Source organism: Carlito syrichta, unplaced genomic scaffold (genome assembly GCF_000164805.1).
Source record: "Carlito syrichta isolate Samal-C Ts95f unplaced genomic scaffold, Tarsius_syrichta-2.0.1 Scaffold256091, whole genome shotgun sequence".
Taxonomy (NCBI): domain Eukaryota; kingdom Metazoa; phylum Chordata; class Mammalia; order Primates; family Tarsiidae; genus Carlito; species Carlito syrichta.
Window position 1 is genome coordinate 26538 of NW_007200187.1, and position 18072 is coordinate 44609.

The 18072-nt window shown below is 36.8% G+C and overlaps 1 pseudogene; it reads left to right on the forward strand.

Moving 5' to 3' along the window:
• Window positions 1-7544: 7544 nt before the first annotated feature.
• LOC103253880 lies at window positions 7545-7845 on the forward strand (annotated as a pseudogene).
• The last annotated feature ends 10227 nt before the right edge of the window (window positions 7846-18072 follow it).

Below are 18072 nucleotides of genomic sequence, written 5' to 3' on the forward strand. Positions count from 1 at the left end.
ATAGAACTTGTTAGTTTATTAGCTGTAGTGGCATAAGATTTACAAATCACTGAAATCTCTTAATTGATTGGTTAATATGGTATACTACAAAATTTAATTTTTTAAAAGTTTTATTTAATTCATAATTGACAGATAACAATTGTACATATTTATGGGGAAAGGTGTGATGAATCAATAGATATATACATCATATCACGATCAAATCAGGTAATTAGACTACCCATAACTTTAAACATTTATCTTTTCTTTGTGGTGATAACATTCAAAGTCTTCTATTTTAGCCAGCTATCTTGAAATATACAATGCATCATTATCAGCAAGAGTGACAGTACTGTGTAATAGAACACCAGGACGTACGCTTCCTATCTAACTGTAACTTTGAAACCATTGAGCAAACTCTCTCCATCCTCTTGCCTTGCCCTCTCTTCCCCAGCTACTGGTAGCAACTATTCTACTCTCTATTTTATGACATAAATTTTTTTTAGAATTCACATGTGAGTGAGATCATGCAATATTTGTCTTTCTATGCCTAGCTGATTTCACCGAATATAATATCCTCTAGGTTCATCCACGTTTCAGCAAATGAAGGATTTCACTCTGTTTTATGCTGAATGATATTTCACTGTGTGTGTATTTTCTTTTATGAGACATTCTTATGTTTTTAATGTTGAATAAAATATTTTATTCAAGATTTTATTTCATTCAACATAGTAATAGAAGTTTGAGCCAGATCAATTAAGCAAATGAAAGAAATACAGAGTATCAAAATTGGAAAGGAGGGAGTCAAATTGTCCCCGTTTACAGATGACATAATCATATATTCAGAAAACCCCAAAGATGACACCAAAAAAACTATTATAACTAATAAATGAATTTAGTAAGTTGACAGATACGAAATCAATATACAAAAATCAGTAGCGCTTCTACATGCCAACAGAACGAACATCCTGAAAAAGAAATCAGGAAAGCAATCTTATTTACAATTACTACAGGAAAAATTGAAATACCTAGAAATACACTTAACTAAGAGATGAGGACTAAACTCTGACCTTTTTTCTTTACCTTGCCAAATTCCTAACTAAGGGGCTTGGGTAAACAACCTTCTAACTAGCTCCCTGTATATAATATAGTTTACTTTGAAAGCTAATTCTGGTATAACATCACATAACAGATAAAGAAAGAAAATCAAAGTATTTTGTGACCCTGTAAAGCTGTCTTTGGGGGACTCCTGGCACTTTTTAAAGACACTTACCTATTCTCTCTGAAGTCTGTCCCTATGAAACTTCATCTACATATTACGAAACAACTCCTAATCATTCCTCAAGTTGACCATTTCTTTTATTGCTTTCAAAATTCCTTAGATAACTCTTGCTAACTAATTGTTCTTCAGGAAACTTTTGAATCCACCTATAACTTGAAACTCCCCCTTCTTAAAGATATCCCACCTTTCTGGCCTGGACCAGTGTAAATCTCACATGTATTGATTTATGTTTTCTGTAACTTCTGACTTCCTAAATGTATATGACTAAGTTCCAATTTAACCATGGTGGGCACATGTTCTTAGTACCTCCTAGGGACAGGTGTCATGAACCTACTGTCATTTATGTTTGGCTCAGAATAAACCATCTTAAACATTTTACAGAGTTTGGCTTCTATCATCAACAGAAATGAAAGATCTCTACAATGAAAACTATAAAACACTGATTAAAGAAATTGAAGAGGACCTAGACAGGTGGAAATTTGTCCTGTGTTCATGGATTATAATAATTAAAAATGTTAAAATGTGTATGTTGCCCAAGCAATCTATAGATTCAATGCAATCTCTGTTAAAATATCAATGATAGTCAGGCTTGGTGGTTCAGCCTGTAATCCCAGCACTTTGGGAGGCTAAAGTTAGTGGATTACCTGAGTCTGTGGGTTCAAGACCAGCCTGGGCAACTTGGCAAGACCTCGTCTCTACAATAAACAAAAGAAAATTAGCCTAGCATGGTAGCACATGCCTGTAGTTCCAGCTACTTGGAAGGCTGAAGAGGAAGGATAGCTGGAGTCCAGCAGGTTGATGCTGGGGTGACCATGAGCATACCACTGCATTCTAGCCCTGGTGACAGAGTGAGATTCCAACTCAAAAAAAATCCCCCCAAAACCAATGACCTACTTCACAGAAATGGAAAAAACAACCATTAAATTTACATGAAACTAGAAAAAACCCCAAACCTCTTGACTTTAACAATGGTTTACTACCAGTTTAGCAAACTAGAAAACTAACATCAGTCAATATCTATATGCAGGGTTGCAGAATAAAAAATATAGCAGTTAGAAAGTATTTATTAGATCATACAATTCATCCCTTTCCTACTGCCAACCAAACAAGAAAAACAGCAGTATAGAAAAGAAAAATATAATTTGCCATTCGCTATTGAAAGCTTAGGTATAAGTGTTAAGCTATCTAGCTAAATAAGGCTCAATGTTCTCATTTAAAAAATGCCTTTTACAATAGTGGAAAACTGACAGGGGAGGGAGGAGCACACCTCATCAACAAGGGTACCTGAATAATGAACATTTGTATACCTAACCCTGAATTGTTCCCCACATCTTTAAAATAAAAAATAAAATAAAAAATGCCTTTTAATAATCTTCCCCCATATATAGAACTTTGAAATACCACAAACACAAGTATTGTGGAAACACAGTGTGCACTATGTACTTGTGTATAATTTATGTGCATAATTATATAAAGTACTTATGTACATTATATCTGCCATTTACATCAACTGCTCTAAATAGAAGTTATAGAGATTGGGCTACTTGACATTTAATGTTCCTTTAAACTTTCCTCAAAGAAGTGATTTATTCATTTAGTTTTCAGATGAGTCCATAGGGATACAGCTCAAACACTGTGTTGTCCTAGAAGCATAACAATAACCCTTTAATTTGTTAAACAAGGAGATGTTCAGTGTGACTACAGAATACTAACAGAATTTTTTTATATTAGTTTTATGTAAATGAATGACTGAATAATGTTGTAACAGAAAAATAATTTGTCACCTGAGTAAATAATATCACTTTTGTAAAAATAATAATAGCTACTCAAACAATGCTGACTCTACCCGGCAGAATTCTGGACAATTTACGAATATTAACTTCATTAATCCTCACAACAATCCTACAGAGGGGACACTATTATTACCTTCATTTTGCAGATATAAAGATGAGGCAAAGCGAGCTTAAATAAATTACCCAGGTTATCCAAGAGTTATGTCACAAAATCAGGATTTGACATTTGATCAGTCAGACTCTGGTATACATACTCTTATGTACAGGCTGCAACATGATATCTAAAGGTTTAACAGTAATAACTAATACCATTTGTTTGTATTCTGCAATAATAAGAAAGTTTATTGTTATGCTTGTATTTTCTACTCTCAGTTCTCACCAATCTGCTTCCTGTAAGCATAATATTCTCAATTTCTTCCCCAAATATCTATTATTAGCACACTGATAGTTTTATTAAAGAATGCCTTGCTTCATCTTTTTAACATGTACCATGACTCCCACTAGACTTTAAGAAAATGAATCTTAACCTCTCAAGGGCAGTTCTTTCTGTGACTGACAGTCTGACCCAACTTTGGACATTATTAACATATTCTTTTCATAGAACATTACAAAGAGTACAGGCAGCTGTGCCACACTGGCTGAAGCAGCTGTGATAACCCTTCTTCCAGCCAGCACTTCAGTTAAAGAGCAGCCCTGTAATTCGGTGTCACCACATGAAAAACATCAAGAGCTCTGAGAGTCCCTTTGTGCAAAAGTCTCAGGCTTCCACAATGGGGAGGCAACTTGATGCCCAGCAGTCTGTGACTGGGTGAGACTCAAAGGATTGATGGATTCAGGAATTAAGAGACCAGATACTTTTGTTACAGAGGAAAAGCTTGATTTCAAAAGTTTCTATTGCATTGGTCTTTATGGATATAGTCTGTATTTAAAAGTATATCCAAGTCTGTCCCAATCTTCACTGAGAATACATAAGCATTTCCAGCACAACTGTGTACAGTTCTGAGTGCCAATAAAATAACATACTTTGAAATTTCCAAAACAAACAAAAAGAAAGTTTTTTTTCTTCTTTTTCTCTTTTTGTTTGATGGCTTAAAGCTTCAAAATTTGAGTTAAAACTATGGAAGGTATTCTATAGCTCTCTTTTGTGCAAACTTTGGAAACGTTTTTTTCTATATGAAGAAAAAAATCATCAGAGATATGAATGTTTTTCTAATCATGATAGAATGGACTGAAATTTGCATTTGGAGATAGAATATCTGAATTGTAGTCTTGACTTTGCCACTAAGCATTTACTTCTGAATAATTTATAGTTCAATAGCTTTCAAAAGGCATTTGTGAGGTGGCTTGCAATAAAAATTTACATACAAAAGCACATTGAAGAGTTAAAGGGGAAACAAAGAAACAACATGGAATAAAAAGGGAGAAAATTTCCTTAGCCCCACCATCTAATTCCAAGAGCCCTGGACAAAAGTGGAACACAATGGACCTCACTGGTCTCATTATTATCAAAAGAAAACCCACTGATTATTGACAAAATATATTATTTCTGCTTGTTTTGTTTCCTGGCACTACATTTTCTGAAGGATTTTTTCTTGTGGATATTTACCAAAAAAAAAAATCATCAGGTTGGATTTTTGTCTTGAAGAAATGCAGAAGCACTGGATAAAGGTTAAAGGCATTTTGTTGAGTCATATTTGAGAAAAGGTAATTTCTTTGGAAAGTTAATTCACTGTGGTTAAAGTAAATTGCTTTTGATACGCTAACTTGACAGAAAGAGTTACCAAGTAGCAAGGTGATCTCTCTTGTCTCTCAGTTGGTAAAATAAAGGATTTTGATCAGATGAACTTCAAGGTTTCTACTAACTCACAAGCTGTATTACTTTTAGGATGAATTTCATCTAGACTTACTGTTATTATTAACATGTCATGGAAGAAAATAAAAATATCTTACCCCAAAATATATTTATTTGAAATATATTATAATGGCTGGCACAGAGCCAGCAAATAGAAGTGGTCTTTGTGGGAGAGAACAAGTATTTTGCAGGAGACATTTGCATCTGTAGAGAATCTCCATGAATGTATCCATGCCTCCCTTTCTATGCTTTTCCCAAATCAAGGAGAGACAGAGTAGAACAACTTTAAAAGTCTAGAAAGAAACCTTTTCCATCTATTCTTTCTGAAGCAGGCTTCATCTACCTAACAAGGCCACCTTTGCTAGTCAATCTTCTTCCTTTCTTTCCCTCATAACCTCTCTTGGCACTAATCCTGATTTATCAACATAACCTGTTTTGGGCCATGCTTTAAGTCTGTGTTCTTTACTGTCGCCTCAGGATGGTATATAAAGTTTCTATAATTCATTGGGAAGTTGAGATTTCATTCCAAAGGCTCCTGTGTATACACATTAAATAAATGTGTATGCTTTTTATCCTATTATTCTGTTTGCCTCATGCCCGTGATTTTTCAGCAAACCTTTAGGTGGTCAACAGCCATGACTTCCACATCATCCAAGCCCAGATGCCCACAATATGGTGATTTACATCATACTCTTGTTTATCATAAAATTAACATTATAAATGTATTTGGAACCAAATCATGTGCTTTAAGTAAGAGTCTACCACAGTACCTAAAAGTAATGCCTGTTGAACTCATAAGTGCATACACAAATACTTCAAAGTCCCCACTGCCACTTTTATAACTTGTCTTTAAAAGGCTCAGATTAATGACTAAAAAGTGAGCTGTCTGTATGTCCTATGAATTCTAAAATAAACAGCACAGAAATCTTGCTGTAGCCAAGAGTGGTTCCAAGGGTAATCTAATAACACCAAAGTATGTGGTTACAATTTCTAGATAAATAAAAACGTAAGTACATTAATGGGTAGCACATAAAATATAGCCGTCAATCTCTCATGTTTTGTAGCAGCTGTATCTCATGTCTGTTTTGAAGAATGAATATACAATAACAAGACATTGTTGTTGACCAAACTTTAGCCATGTTTTTGAAAACCCTCTTCTTAACTATGCCTCAAGCTTGACTTCCTCCCAACCTCCTCTTCTTGCCAGCTGGCATAACCCAGTTTTAGCAAGAAAACTGCTAAGTAATTTTGGAAAGAAATTCCCACAGCTGATATCTGATCACCATGGACTGTCCTCAGCAAGAATCCTATTTTGTCAGTGTATCAAGATTCCCCCTATTTTTTATATCTCCTTTTCCTAATTTTCCATCCACTAACCCCCAACCCAGCCTACTCTTTGGTTATTAATTGGGCTCAGAACACAACACCCAAAAGTATGGTACTTTGGCATGCTTAAGACTTTGAACTAAAGGAGACTGGCAGGGCTTCAGAAGCAAGAGGTACTCTTAAAGTTTCTCTAGCCTTCCTTTCTCCTTTCTCCATTCCTCTCCAAAAGCAGTTCATAGAAACTAAAACTTCTTTCATAAAACCTAGAAATGCCACTGTTTCAATTTTTCCTTTCTCCCCTGAAGACTCTCAAGTGACAGGTCTCCTGCTCCATACCTGGGAAGAAGGTGACGATGAAAAAATCCAAATTCTCCCAAAATATATGGAAAGATTTATTCTGAACTAAATAGGAGTGACCTAGGCCTGTGGCACAGTCCCAAGAGGTCCTGAGAACATTTGTCCAAAATGACCGAATTACAGACAATCGAGAAGAATGTAATTGGACAAAATGGGTCTATAAACTGGTCTATAAACTGAAGGGAGGTGGCGGCTCAGTAAGTTCTGTTTGTTCCAATGCTTCTTGGCCTCTCTGTGTAGCGTTCCTTTGTATAACAAAAATAAAATGTTAAGCCCAGAATGGGTTGAATGAACCTCTGTTGGGCCAATGGAAACCTGAAAAACTAATTTCCAGGTCATGTCAAAAAAGGAGGTCAGACATGCCTCATTATATCCTCTCCCTTTGGAGTTTTAGTGACTAACACTAACATTAGAGATCATAAGACTGACAAAACAGGCTCTGCTTCAATAATATACCAAATTCCAAACTGACTTTGGTATAACACCACATGACAGATACCATGCCCTAAAGGAAATAAAAGTATTTTACTCCAAAATGTTTCTTTGACATATTTTGAAGTGACCTTGCAAAACCATCTCTTGGAAAAATTTGCATCTGTAGAGAAAAGCTTCTAAGACATGTACCATCTAGTCTCTCTGAAACCTGCTACTTAGAGGTTTAATCTACATAATAAATACCTTGGCTTCCTAAATCCCTACCCCTTATCTTAACTCAAGCATTTCTTTACTGATTTCAAATTTTTTAGACAGGGCTTAACTTTTTATATTATACCAATTGGCAAGCCGATAATCTTTGAATCCACTTATGTCCTGTAAGCTCTCACTTAGGGATGTCCCGTCTTTCCAGTCCCAACCAATGTAAACCTCACATGTATTATGTTTTGCCTGTAAAGCCTGTCTTCCTAAAAAAGCGTAAAACTGCCTTCCGCCGCGCAGCCATTGGAGAGCCGCAACCATGGCCCTGTGCTAACCCATGGTGGTGGACCTCAACAAGGGCTACAAGGTGACCATGAATGTGAGCAAACCAAGGCATAGTCGCTGCCGTGGGCACCTAACCAAGCACACCAAGTTCGTGTGGGACATGATCCGAGAGGTGTATGACCTCGTCCCCTACGAGCTGCTCAAGGTCTCCAAGGACAAGCAGGTACTTAAGTTCATCAAGAAAGGTTGGGGACACAATCCACACCAATAGGAAGCGCGAGGAGCTGAGCAACGTCTTGGCGGCAATGAGGAAGACCGGGGCCAAGAAAGACTGAGCTCCCTGGCCCCCCAATAAAGCCTTCGCAGAGTTCCCCCCCGACCCCAAATGCATAAAACCACGCTATAATTCAATCACCTTGGGCACATATTCTCAGGATCTTTTGGGACTGTGCCATGGGCCTGGGTCACTCATAGTTGGCTTAGAATAAACCTCTTTAAATATTTCACGGTATTTGGTTTTTTCATCAATATGCTATTTTTCATCAAAACTAAGCATAAAAAATACAATTTTTTCTGAGTCTTTGGGCCTTTATTTCTGAAGGCTTTTATGTCACAAAAAAACTTTGGTAAATAAATTTGTTCTACTTTTCTTTTAATAATCTGTCTTTTGTTATAGGAGTGTCAGCCATGACCCTTGTGATGGATGAGGAAAAGGTATTACACTATTTCATTCTTATACCATAAATCTCCACTTGTCCTCTGTGTATTCACAGTTGAGCCCTATTTCTCTTTGCAGTTGTGGGAGTTTTGACATCTACCACAATAGTCTGAAATAAAGTCTTCTCTACAAATTTTAACAAGTACTAGAATATTATTTTTCTTTAATAACAAACCCTCAGTACTTTTGAAAATCCTTTAAGAAAATATACATATTACTTTTTTAATTTGGGTACAGAGCGTGGATATAAACACATATTGTTTGTTGACACCTGTAAGGAATTATTACCATTTGCATAGAAGAACTCAGATGTAATTTTAAAGCAATCTACAAAGTTTAAAGAAAAATAAGAGAGATGACTATCATATTGCAAATTGACTGCTATTTATAGCTTGGGATAGGTTAGAGAACTCTAAACAAAAACCTGGTATTTTTTATTTAAATTTAAGGTATCTCCATACTGATATGTGTCATTTAACTTACAAGAGCAAAAACTTCCACAGAAATAGTCAGTGTAGAAACTGAGCATTTATTTCTGCATATTCACTTCGATTTTTGCTCCACTCCAGTTCAATTTCCACACAGCAGTCAAACTGAGCTTCTTAAAATATAAATTGGCCTTGTTCTCTCATGCAGAAACACTTGAATAGTTTCCTATTGGGCTAGGGAAAAAAATGGAAAACCTAAACTCCTTACTATGGCCCAATAGGGCATGCCGAATCAGGTTCTCATCTAAGATAGTTTCTCACCTAACTCACGAGGTAAAACTCATTCTGGAATTTCAGTTCCCCAAACATAGCAACCACATCCTGACCTCAGAACTTTCCCTATTCTAGAATGCTCTTCCTAGTGGTCTAATCACAGGGAACTTCTTCTCTTCCTTTACACTCTTCTTAGTGTCACCTGCTAGGAGAGGCCCTCTCTGACCACACTGCGCCAAGAGCTAATCCCAGTATTCTCTATCTCAGCTCTTGTTCGTCCTTTTCAAGACATCATTACAACTCACAATTATTTGATCTGTCTGTTGACATGTTTTCCTCTGTCTATCCTTGCAGAATATAAGTTTTATAATGGAAGATGTGTGTTGTCCTGTTCACTCTTGCATTTCAGACACTGAGTAAATACTCATTTAATAGATAACTAAATAATAATTCTATATTTTCTTATTATCATATTAATGACATAATAAAATTCATTTCATTATCATTTTTCTTATATTTTTTCTTATTTCAAATTCTCAGCATGACTATACAGTTTCTAAACAAACTAGAAAAACTTTTCTTATGATGATGAAATGTGATGACTTCCACAAGGACATAATGATATATTCGTAATCTATCAAAGTTAATAAGGTTTTATGGTTACTTCAAACTAATGTGTTATCAAAGTAGTTCAAAATATGCAGACACATCATTGGCAGAGAATCAACAATCTGCATCAAAAGATACTGGACATATTTTGCTTTATCAAAGAAGGCACTGTGCCAATAATTACAACACATAGCTTTTTCCTATTCCCCTGTTAAATCAATTTCCAGATCTTCCAGTAAAGAATACATTTTCACAATAACTTATTGTGTAATTGTGACCTACAAGGCTGATTGACCTCTGCCACTTCTAGACCAGTTGTTTTTCACGCTTCTGTTTGTAAAATCAACTGCAGTTGTGAAAACAATTCAGTGACAATGGCCACAATTTATAAAAAATTAATACAACAGAAAGATTGAAAAATAACAAATTATGTTGTACAGGTTTATTGCAACTGCTATTTGAAGAAACTTGTTTTAGTTATATGTTTGAAAGCATGTGTGTGAGTGTGTGTGTGTTGTATTAGTGCGTGTGTTCTTCGTATGTATGCACATGGCACATATGTAAATATTGAGTATGTATATTCTAGGTACATTGTAAATCATTGGTTTCAGTTAAAAACAAATCTAAAACCATTATAGTAGAAGAGCAGAAATAAGGGCTAGCAACTACTTGTATAACAAAAACATATATCCAAATTTATTATACTCCATAAGAGTACTCACAGGCTTTATTTTCCTGTCCTTGATACACTTTATTCTGCTTTGTATTTCAGATAATTGTTTTCATGTTTGTTTTCAATGATGTGAGCTGCTTTAAGGCAGAAAAATGTCTTAATCATTAGTGAATTGAATTAAATTAACATCATGTATTTTGTTGGATTAAAGATGGTCACAAGTTATCTGACACCCTTTCCATACACAATGTCCACTAAGGGCCTATGGCACTTTCCTTTCAATATTTTGCTTTTATGCTTTTCGGGGCCTAAACCTCATAAGGCTGGCAGCTTCCACTTTGTTTCTTAAACTACTCACTCTTGAAACCTGGGCCTCCATGTGAAAAATTGGACTATTTTTCTGGAGAAACAATGCAGAGTGGCCCTGCAACTACCTACAGAGGGAGAGAAAATCTGCTGAGCCCACCTTCTAACCATCTTCATGAAGGTAAAAAGAATGCATGAGGCCTTCTTGGGTCTTAGACCAAGCACTGGCAAATTGTGGCCCCCACCTGACCTTGTCATTCATTGGTAAAGGTGAGTAGCTGTGACAGACTTATAGCCTATAAAGCCTAAAATATTTACTACGATCTGGCTATTCACCAAGACCATTTAATTACTTCTGTTCTGGACCATCCCAGTCACCTCTGAGTGACCACAAATGACACTAAATAGAGCAGAAGAGCGTCTCAATCATGCTTGACCTATATTCCTATTCTACAAAAATCATGAGGTATAATAAAATGGTTGTTGTTTTAAGTCACTTGATTTAGGGTAAGTCTTTATGTGACAGCAGAAAACTGGAACAAAATCCATTACCTAGAAGTGTAGTGCTGCTGCATGAAACTTGTCATATGTGTTGCTAATTTTGGAAGCAAGCAGTGGACAAAAGATGGAAGGGCCTCATGGAGACTGTTAGTGGGAAGAAGAGGACTTCAAGGCTATTTTTAGCAAAAACCCGGTGAGCCTTGGAAAGACTGTTGTGAAGCCTTGAGGGACAATGAAAATATATCATTGGAGGCTGGAAAATATGGAATACTTTTTCTCTACTGGCAGAAAGTTTGGCACTAATGTTGCATGCAATAAAAAATAAAATGGAAAAGGAACCTAATGGACTTTTACAAAGATCTGGCAAGGAAGATTAATAGACAGAAAAGAGCAAGTGCCAACTGGCTCCTAGTGCCTGTGAGAAGGTATGAGAAAAGAGATGAGGTAAAAAAGAAATTGTTAGCAAGATTCAGAGGCTATATAAAGAAACTAGGACATGGAGGGTATGAATATAAAATTACTTCTCATTCCAAGGCTCTCTTCGCAATAGACTTGCAAAGTCAGAAATGACCTCAAGTCAAAGGTTAAACCCAGGGTGCTACCTGTACAACATGGCCTTGGAATAAAAAATCTCAAGGATGTTCCTGTGTTGAAACCTTAAAAAGATTTGAGGCAAGCCTAATAGAACTTCAAGAATCTTAAGGATATGTCCTTTATGAATTTTAAGGATGCCTGGTAAATCCTTTCAACTAGAAAGAAGACCTCCTTGTGTCTTTTCCCCAGAATACTCTAAGTCTCAGCCCAAAAGATGAAAAGAACAATATCAGACTCAAATGTATGTGTGACTTTTCTTTGGTGGATTGGATCATCACTTGATGCACAGGAGTCCTATGAAATTTTTATGAGAAAGAAGGATGACTTAGAGAGAGGAACCAAGAGCTAGTGCAATCATTTAGGGAACAAGACTGGACCCTAATCAAGAAAATGGCGACCCGTATCTGGTTGTATTACAGAATAACTGTGGAACAGCAACTGTCACAATGCTTCCCATTTTCTCTCTTTTAAAGAGAAGAGTCTATGGTTATCCAACCCCTCTCTGACCATTATATGTTGTGGGGAGGGCATAACCATTGTCTCTATGTTTCACAGGTTTTCAGATCGAGATAAGCTACACTCAAAGAGCTTCCCCTGTACATGGACCTGATTTATACCACCATCTTCTTAAAGTCAAAGCAATGCTATATTAGATGGAGATTTTCAAATATGAAGAATGTAAGTAATTTGTGGCTAAAAAGGGGACAACAGTGTTTCCATAGAGAGTTATCTTTCCCCTTAAATCTGGAAGTGCTCTATGACTATAATGACATAATATGGTGGAAGCTATACTATTCCAGTTTTCAGTCCTGTCACTTAAGAGACTACAAGACTCTAATTTCTGTCACTTTTATCACTTGTCCTTGGAGCCTTGAATTGCCATGTAAGTTGTCTAATATACTCTTTGTGAAAGAGCACATGGAAAAGTATTGCTTTCACATGGAAGGTGAGAGAAATAAGGCTGAGCCCAGCCTTCTAGCTGTGATCAAAGCTACTTTTGATGCTTTAGCCAAGCCACTAACTGGATACCACCATGTCACATTGATGAGAACTGCCCAGTCAAACCTTGACCAAATTTTGACCCACAAAATCCTGAATTATAATAAAATAATTGTTTTAAGGCACTAAGTGGGGCAATTTGTTAAGCAGCAATAGATAATAAATATATTTTTGATACCACTAAAAATACACAATTATATTTTCAGTATCATCAATCTCCAAAACCATTGAGTTAGGAAATATATGGCCTTTGTTGAACTGACCAAATGGTCTTGCAGATGCAATAAGTTAAGGTAAAGACTTCCTGGATTATGGTAGGCCCTAAACCAATGACTGGTATACTTATAAAAAGTGGAAAATTAGGACAAAGATACATCAGGTAGGAAGCCACATGAAGACAGAGGCAGAGATCTGAGTGATGCATCTATAAGCTAAGGAATACCAAGGATTACTGAAAGTCACAGTAAAGAAGAAATCTTTTCCCAGAGTCTTCACAAAGAGCATACCTCCGCTAACATCTTTGATATTCTCCAGAACGACAAGAGAAAAGATGCCTATTGTTTTAAGCCACCTGGTTTGTAGACTTTGTTACTGCAGCACAAGGTAACTAACATAGTCTCCTACATCAGGTGGCATGGAGTAGAACTCACATGTTTATTATAAATGCTACTGATAACAGACAACTCATTTTTGGAATATTTCTAATACTGGGTAGCAATCTTCACATGGCCCTGCAGATATAATTTCCAAATGTTAGGGCTGATTCTCTCATGTCGTTTCAGTGTTCTTTTACATATTAATTCTTGATGTAATTCTGGGCCTCCAGTCTTTCTGGCCCTTCGAATTCACCTGATGGCTTATAGACCTTACACATAAGAAAGGCCAGAGTCATAAAAAGGGATTAAAAAATAAGCAGCAAATGCAATTATTTGCCAGCAGGTTGGTGATGGATAACTATAATTATTCACTAGAATGGGACTTAGAAGTTTTCTATAACTTTTAGTTACACATTCTAAATGCTTTCAGATAATGATACTCGGGCCCAAAGCCATGGGTAAAGCACTTGATGTATATTTATGTCCATATCAATACTTCTGAATGCCTACCATGCTGGAAACAAAAGAAAAGTTTGTGCTGCTTATTTTTTTTTTTATATATATATGAGAATATGCACAGCTAAGAAAAATGAAACATCAAGTCAAAACTTAGTAAATCCTCCTCCAAAGTGCTTATTTACACCTGGCTTCAGGAAACAACCAGCTAAATGTGATTATCACAGGTTTCTAGTAAGGGCATTGCAGTATTTCTTAATTGACATTAAATTTCACTTAAGTAGCCCCTGGTACACCTACACAAAATGCAGAATAATTGCCTTATTATTATTAAAAATGCATGTCATATTTCAAGATTGTGTTCATTTGGCCAATGAGACATGCACAATAATAAGCTAGTACCAGACTTATCTGAGCTATAAAAATAAATAATAACTATATGGTAATCTTCTGATGTACAGCCAAGAATCATTTAATTTCTGGAGTCATAAAAAGGTGAAATGAACCACAAATTCAAAACTGCCTATGAGTACTTGAGAAAAATATTCTTTGGAAACAGATAACTCTAGGTTTTTTATACAATGAAAAATTATTTTTTTTCTGGAAAAGGTTAATAGTGGCATATTTCTGTACTAGCGTAATGGGAAATCTGAGAATATCTTTAAGAGCACTACGTGTTGCATTTTTTTGAAAAGTAATTTTGTAAATTGTGTTAGAAAAACTTCTTAGAAACAAATCAACAACAACAGCAACAAAGAGACAGAAACATTGAGTCATATCAAGTGGAAGAAACAAGTTTGTGACTGCAGGTCGAGGTTCACATTACAATAACTTCAAAGGTCAGCAGGGTAAGTTAAGCCATCTAACCTTCCCAGACCATGGTGTCCACAGAGCTAGAATGAAATTATATTACTTATATCACTGAACCATTATGATGAAAAATAGAATAGTGTACAGAAACTTTCAGTGTAAACTGCAAAGAATTATATAGATGCCACGTTACTCATTAGCCTAGTTGGGAAAATCATAGCAAATTATAAATTTTCACATATATTCTGACTTGAAGCTTTGAAATTTAACTGCCAATTTGGTTTACACTCAATTTTTTCTGATAATGACTTTTTATTTTAACTCAAAATATAAACTCAGAATATACCAAACCAGTACTTTATTAGCAATGAATATTTAGAGTGGGAAAAAAAAATCTGTTCCTGGAAGTCTTAGGCATATGGTGTTAAAACATTCTTACTGACCTTTAACAAAGTCTGTTAAGCAGAAACAAGGGGTTAAGAATGTAATGGACTGAGAAACATTTTTTATTTCTGAAGCATTTATGAATTCATAGGTTCTCTTTTCAAAGTCTTTGAACAGCTCTGTCATAAGGCTCTATTGAAGTTTCAGCTGGCATGCAGACAGGTTGAAGGGCAACAAGTAAAAAGGCTTGCTATTAGAATCAAAATGGAAATAAGTCCTTAATTGTTCCCTTCAAATTCAGATCATGATCATCCAGAGCATGTTTCTGCCCCTGGTCGTCCAGCTGGGGAGTTCCCCTTGACTTCAAAGAGATCTCCTCTCAAAGAAGCCATCAGCTGAACCATATCTGAAGACAAGAGTTAAACATGAAAAAATAGATTTTTTAATCATTCCAAAAGTATTATTACAAAGCACTGTTTAATTGGTCTTACACAAACAAGGACAAAGATACACAACAACCTATTGGTCCTAGAGCCATAAATTAGTTGTCAAACGTTCAAGGGGAAGATGTTTGCCTCTGAAAACTTAATAATTCGCTGTCAATTTATCAAGGATAAAAATCAAACTTTTTCCTATAGCTGATAAGAAGGAATTATTCAGGTTTTTCTGACTCTTAAAGAAGAGCAAAAAGTTCTTAATGCTCAGTGCTTTCTTCTTTGAATTTTATTCTTCAGGGGAAAAAAGCATAATGTTCAAATGTAGTGCTCTGTCTAGCCATTCACATTTATGGAGTGTCTAATTTTTTTTTTTTTTTTTGCCAGATACTGTGCTGATGGTACCAGGCATATGAGGGATGGTTCCTGCCTTCAGGGAGTCTGCCAGGCTATGGGAGGAGACTGTCATCGGGATCACAGATTCTGAATAGTGAGGTGAGAGCTAGAGAAGATGAAGATCAGAGATGCCAGTTTATGTGTCCAAGAAGAGGCAACACATAGCTGAGTTTTTATAAATAGGCAGAAGTTGTCTGGGAAAAGCAGGGAGGGAAGATCCAGTCACAGGAAAGAACAGGTATGAAGGTACATAAATGACCCCCATAGTTTAATATGGTCATACAATAGAGTTTTGGAGTGAGGAAAAGGAGGGTGGAGGGCGAAAAGAAGAGAGAGAGAGAGAGAGAGAGAGAGAGAGAGAGAGAGAGAGGAGAGAGAGAAAGTGATTTGCGCACAAACCCAAGTATAGACTGTGTCCTGTCCTGAACAGTAACCAGTGAATATGTCTAAGCAGAGTGGGCAAGTGCTCACATTAGTGTGTGTTTTTAATAGGTCTGGCAGGAGTACAAGAATTCATACAACAAAAGGATACTTGGGGTGGAACTGTTTAGAGCCATTACAATAGTTGAGGGAAGAAGTGATAAGGATTGAGTTAACACTACTTAGGTGAGGGAAGAGGAGACAGGACAAACTAATAAGAAATAATTTATTCATTAGAAACAAATAAAATTTGATTGTTAATTATGTACGGTTGCAATCATGCCCAGGTTTCTATCTTGAGCAACTGGGTAATCTATAGTGTGATCACTGAGACAGCCGTACTAGAGGAGGCAGAAGTGATTATGAGTTAAATGTCCAGGGTTCTTAGTGTGAAAATTCAAAAATGAATATGCCTAGTTATATATTTCAGCTCCGAATTCTGTCAATTCTAGCCTTTTTAACATGCCTCAAACTCAATTTCCTCTCCTTCTCAATTCCCTCTCCTTCTCCCTGCCCTGGTCAAGGCTCCTACCACCCTTTCTCATGACTGTTGTTAGTATCTCTTTGTCTCTGACTTACTCTGCTTAAACTCTAAGCGGTAGTCATGTTTCTGCTTGAAAATCTTCAGTGGCTGTCCTATAACTTCAGGTCAAAAATCAAACTCCTTCCTGTAGCATACAGGTTCCTTGGAATGTTACAAGCTTTTCTCTGTGACCTCCTCATTCTCTTCATTTGAACCACAAATTAAATATCATTTACTTCTTTGAGTGTCCTGCGCTTTAAGACTGAGTTAGTTGCTGCATGTAGATGCTGCCATGGTATTCACCCTTGGTTTAGCAGTAAATCAGCACTTCACCACGTTTTCTTTTTGCTATTTATTTGTTTCTTTGTTTTTGAGTCAGGGTCTCACTCAGTCTTTCAGACTCGATTGCAGTAAAATGCTCATGGCTCACCACAGCCTCAAGCTCCTAGGCTCATGCAATCCTCCTGCCTCAGCCTCCCTAGTAGCTGGGATTATAGGTGTGTGTCACCATGCCTGGCTAAATTTTGGGTTGTTTTGTTTTTAATTTTTTGTAGAGATAAGGTTTTGCCATGCTGCCTAGGCTGTTCTTGAACTTTTGAGCTCAAGGAATACTCCTGCCTTAGCTTCCCAAAGTGCTGGGATTACAGATGTGAGCCACCACACCCAGCCTCACCACTTTTTCTGAACTAGGATCCTTTTGAAGGCAACGCAGTGCATTGTTCATCTGTGTGCCCTTGTGTTAATTAACTATTGCTGGCAAAAAAAAAAAAAAAAAAAAAGAAGTTCCAAATTTATCAGGGTAAAAAAACAAACATTTGTCTTACATTAGCTCACATTTCTGAGAGTCAGGGGTTCTAGAGCAACTTTTCTAGGTGATTGTGACAGCTTCTCATGAGGTAGCAATCTGGGTGTCAGTGGGAGCTGCAGTCATTTGAAACATTACTGTGTTGAGAAGATGCACTTCTGGCTCACTCACATGGCTGTTGGCAAAAGGCTTCAGTGCCTCACCTCTTGGAAAAATCCCTAGGACTGCTGATGACATGGCTTTCGCAGAGAGGATGATCCAAGAAAGAGAAGCCAGAGATATTTCAGTCTTTTATCACCTATTTTGGAAGTGACATGCCATTATTTATGTATTTATTTTTTTGAGTTGGAGTCTCACTCTGTCATCCAGACTGGAGTGCAGTGGCCACTTCCGGCCACCGCAGCCTCGACCTGCTGGGCTCCAGCAATCCTTCCGCCTCAGCCTTCCAAGTAGCCGGAATTACAGGCATGCGCCACCACGCCCGGCTGATTTTTTGATTTATTGTAGAGATGAGGTCTTGCTGCCCAGGCGGGTCTCGAACCCTCGGGCTCAGGCAATCCACTCACCTCAGCCTCCCAAAGGCGCGGGATTACAGACTGAGCCACCGAACCCGGCACATGCCATTATTTTTGCCAAT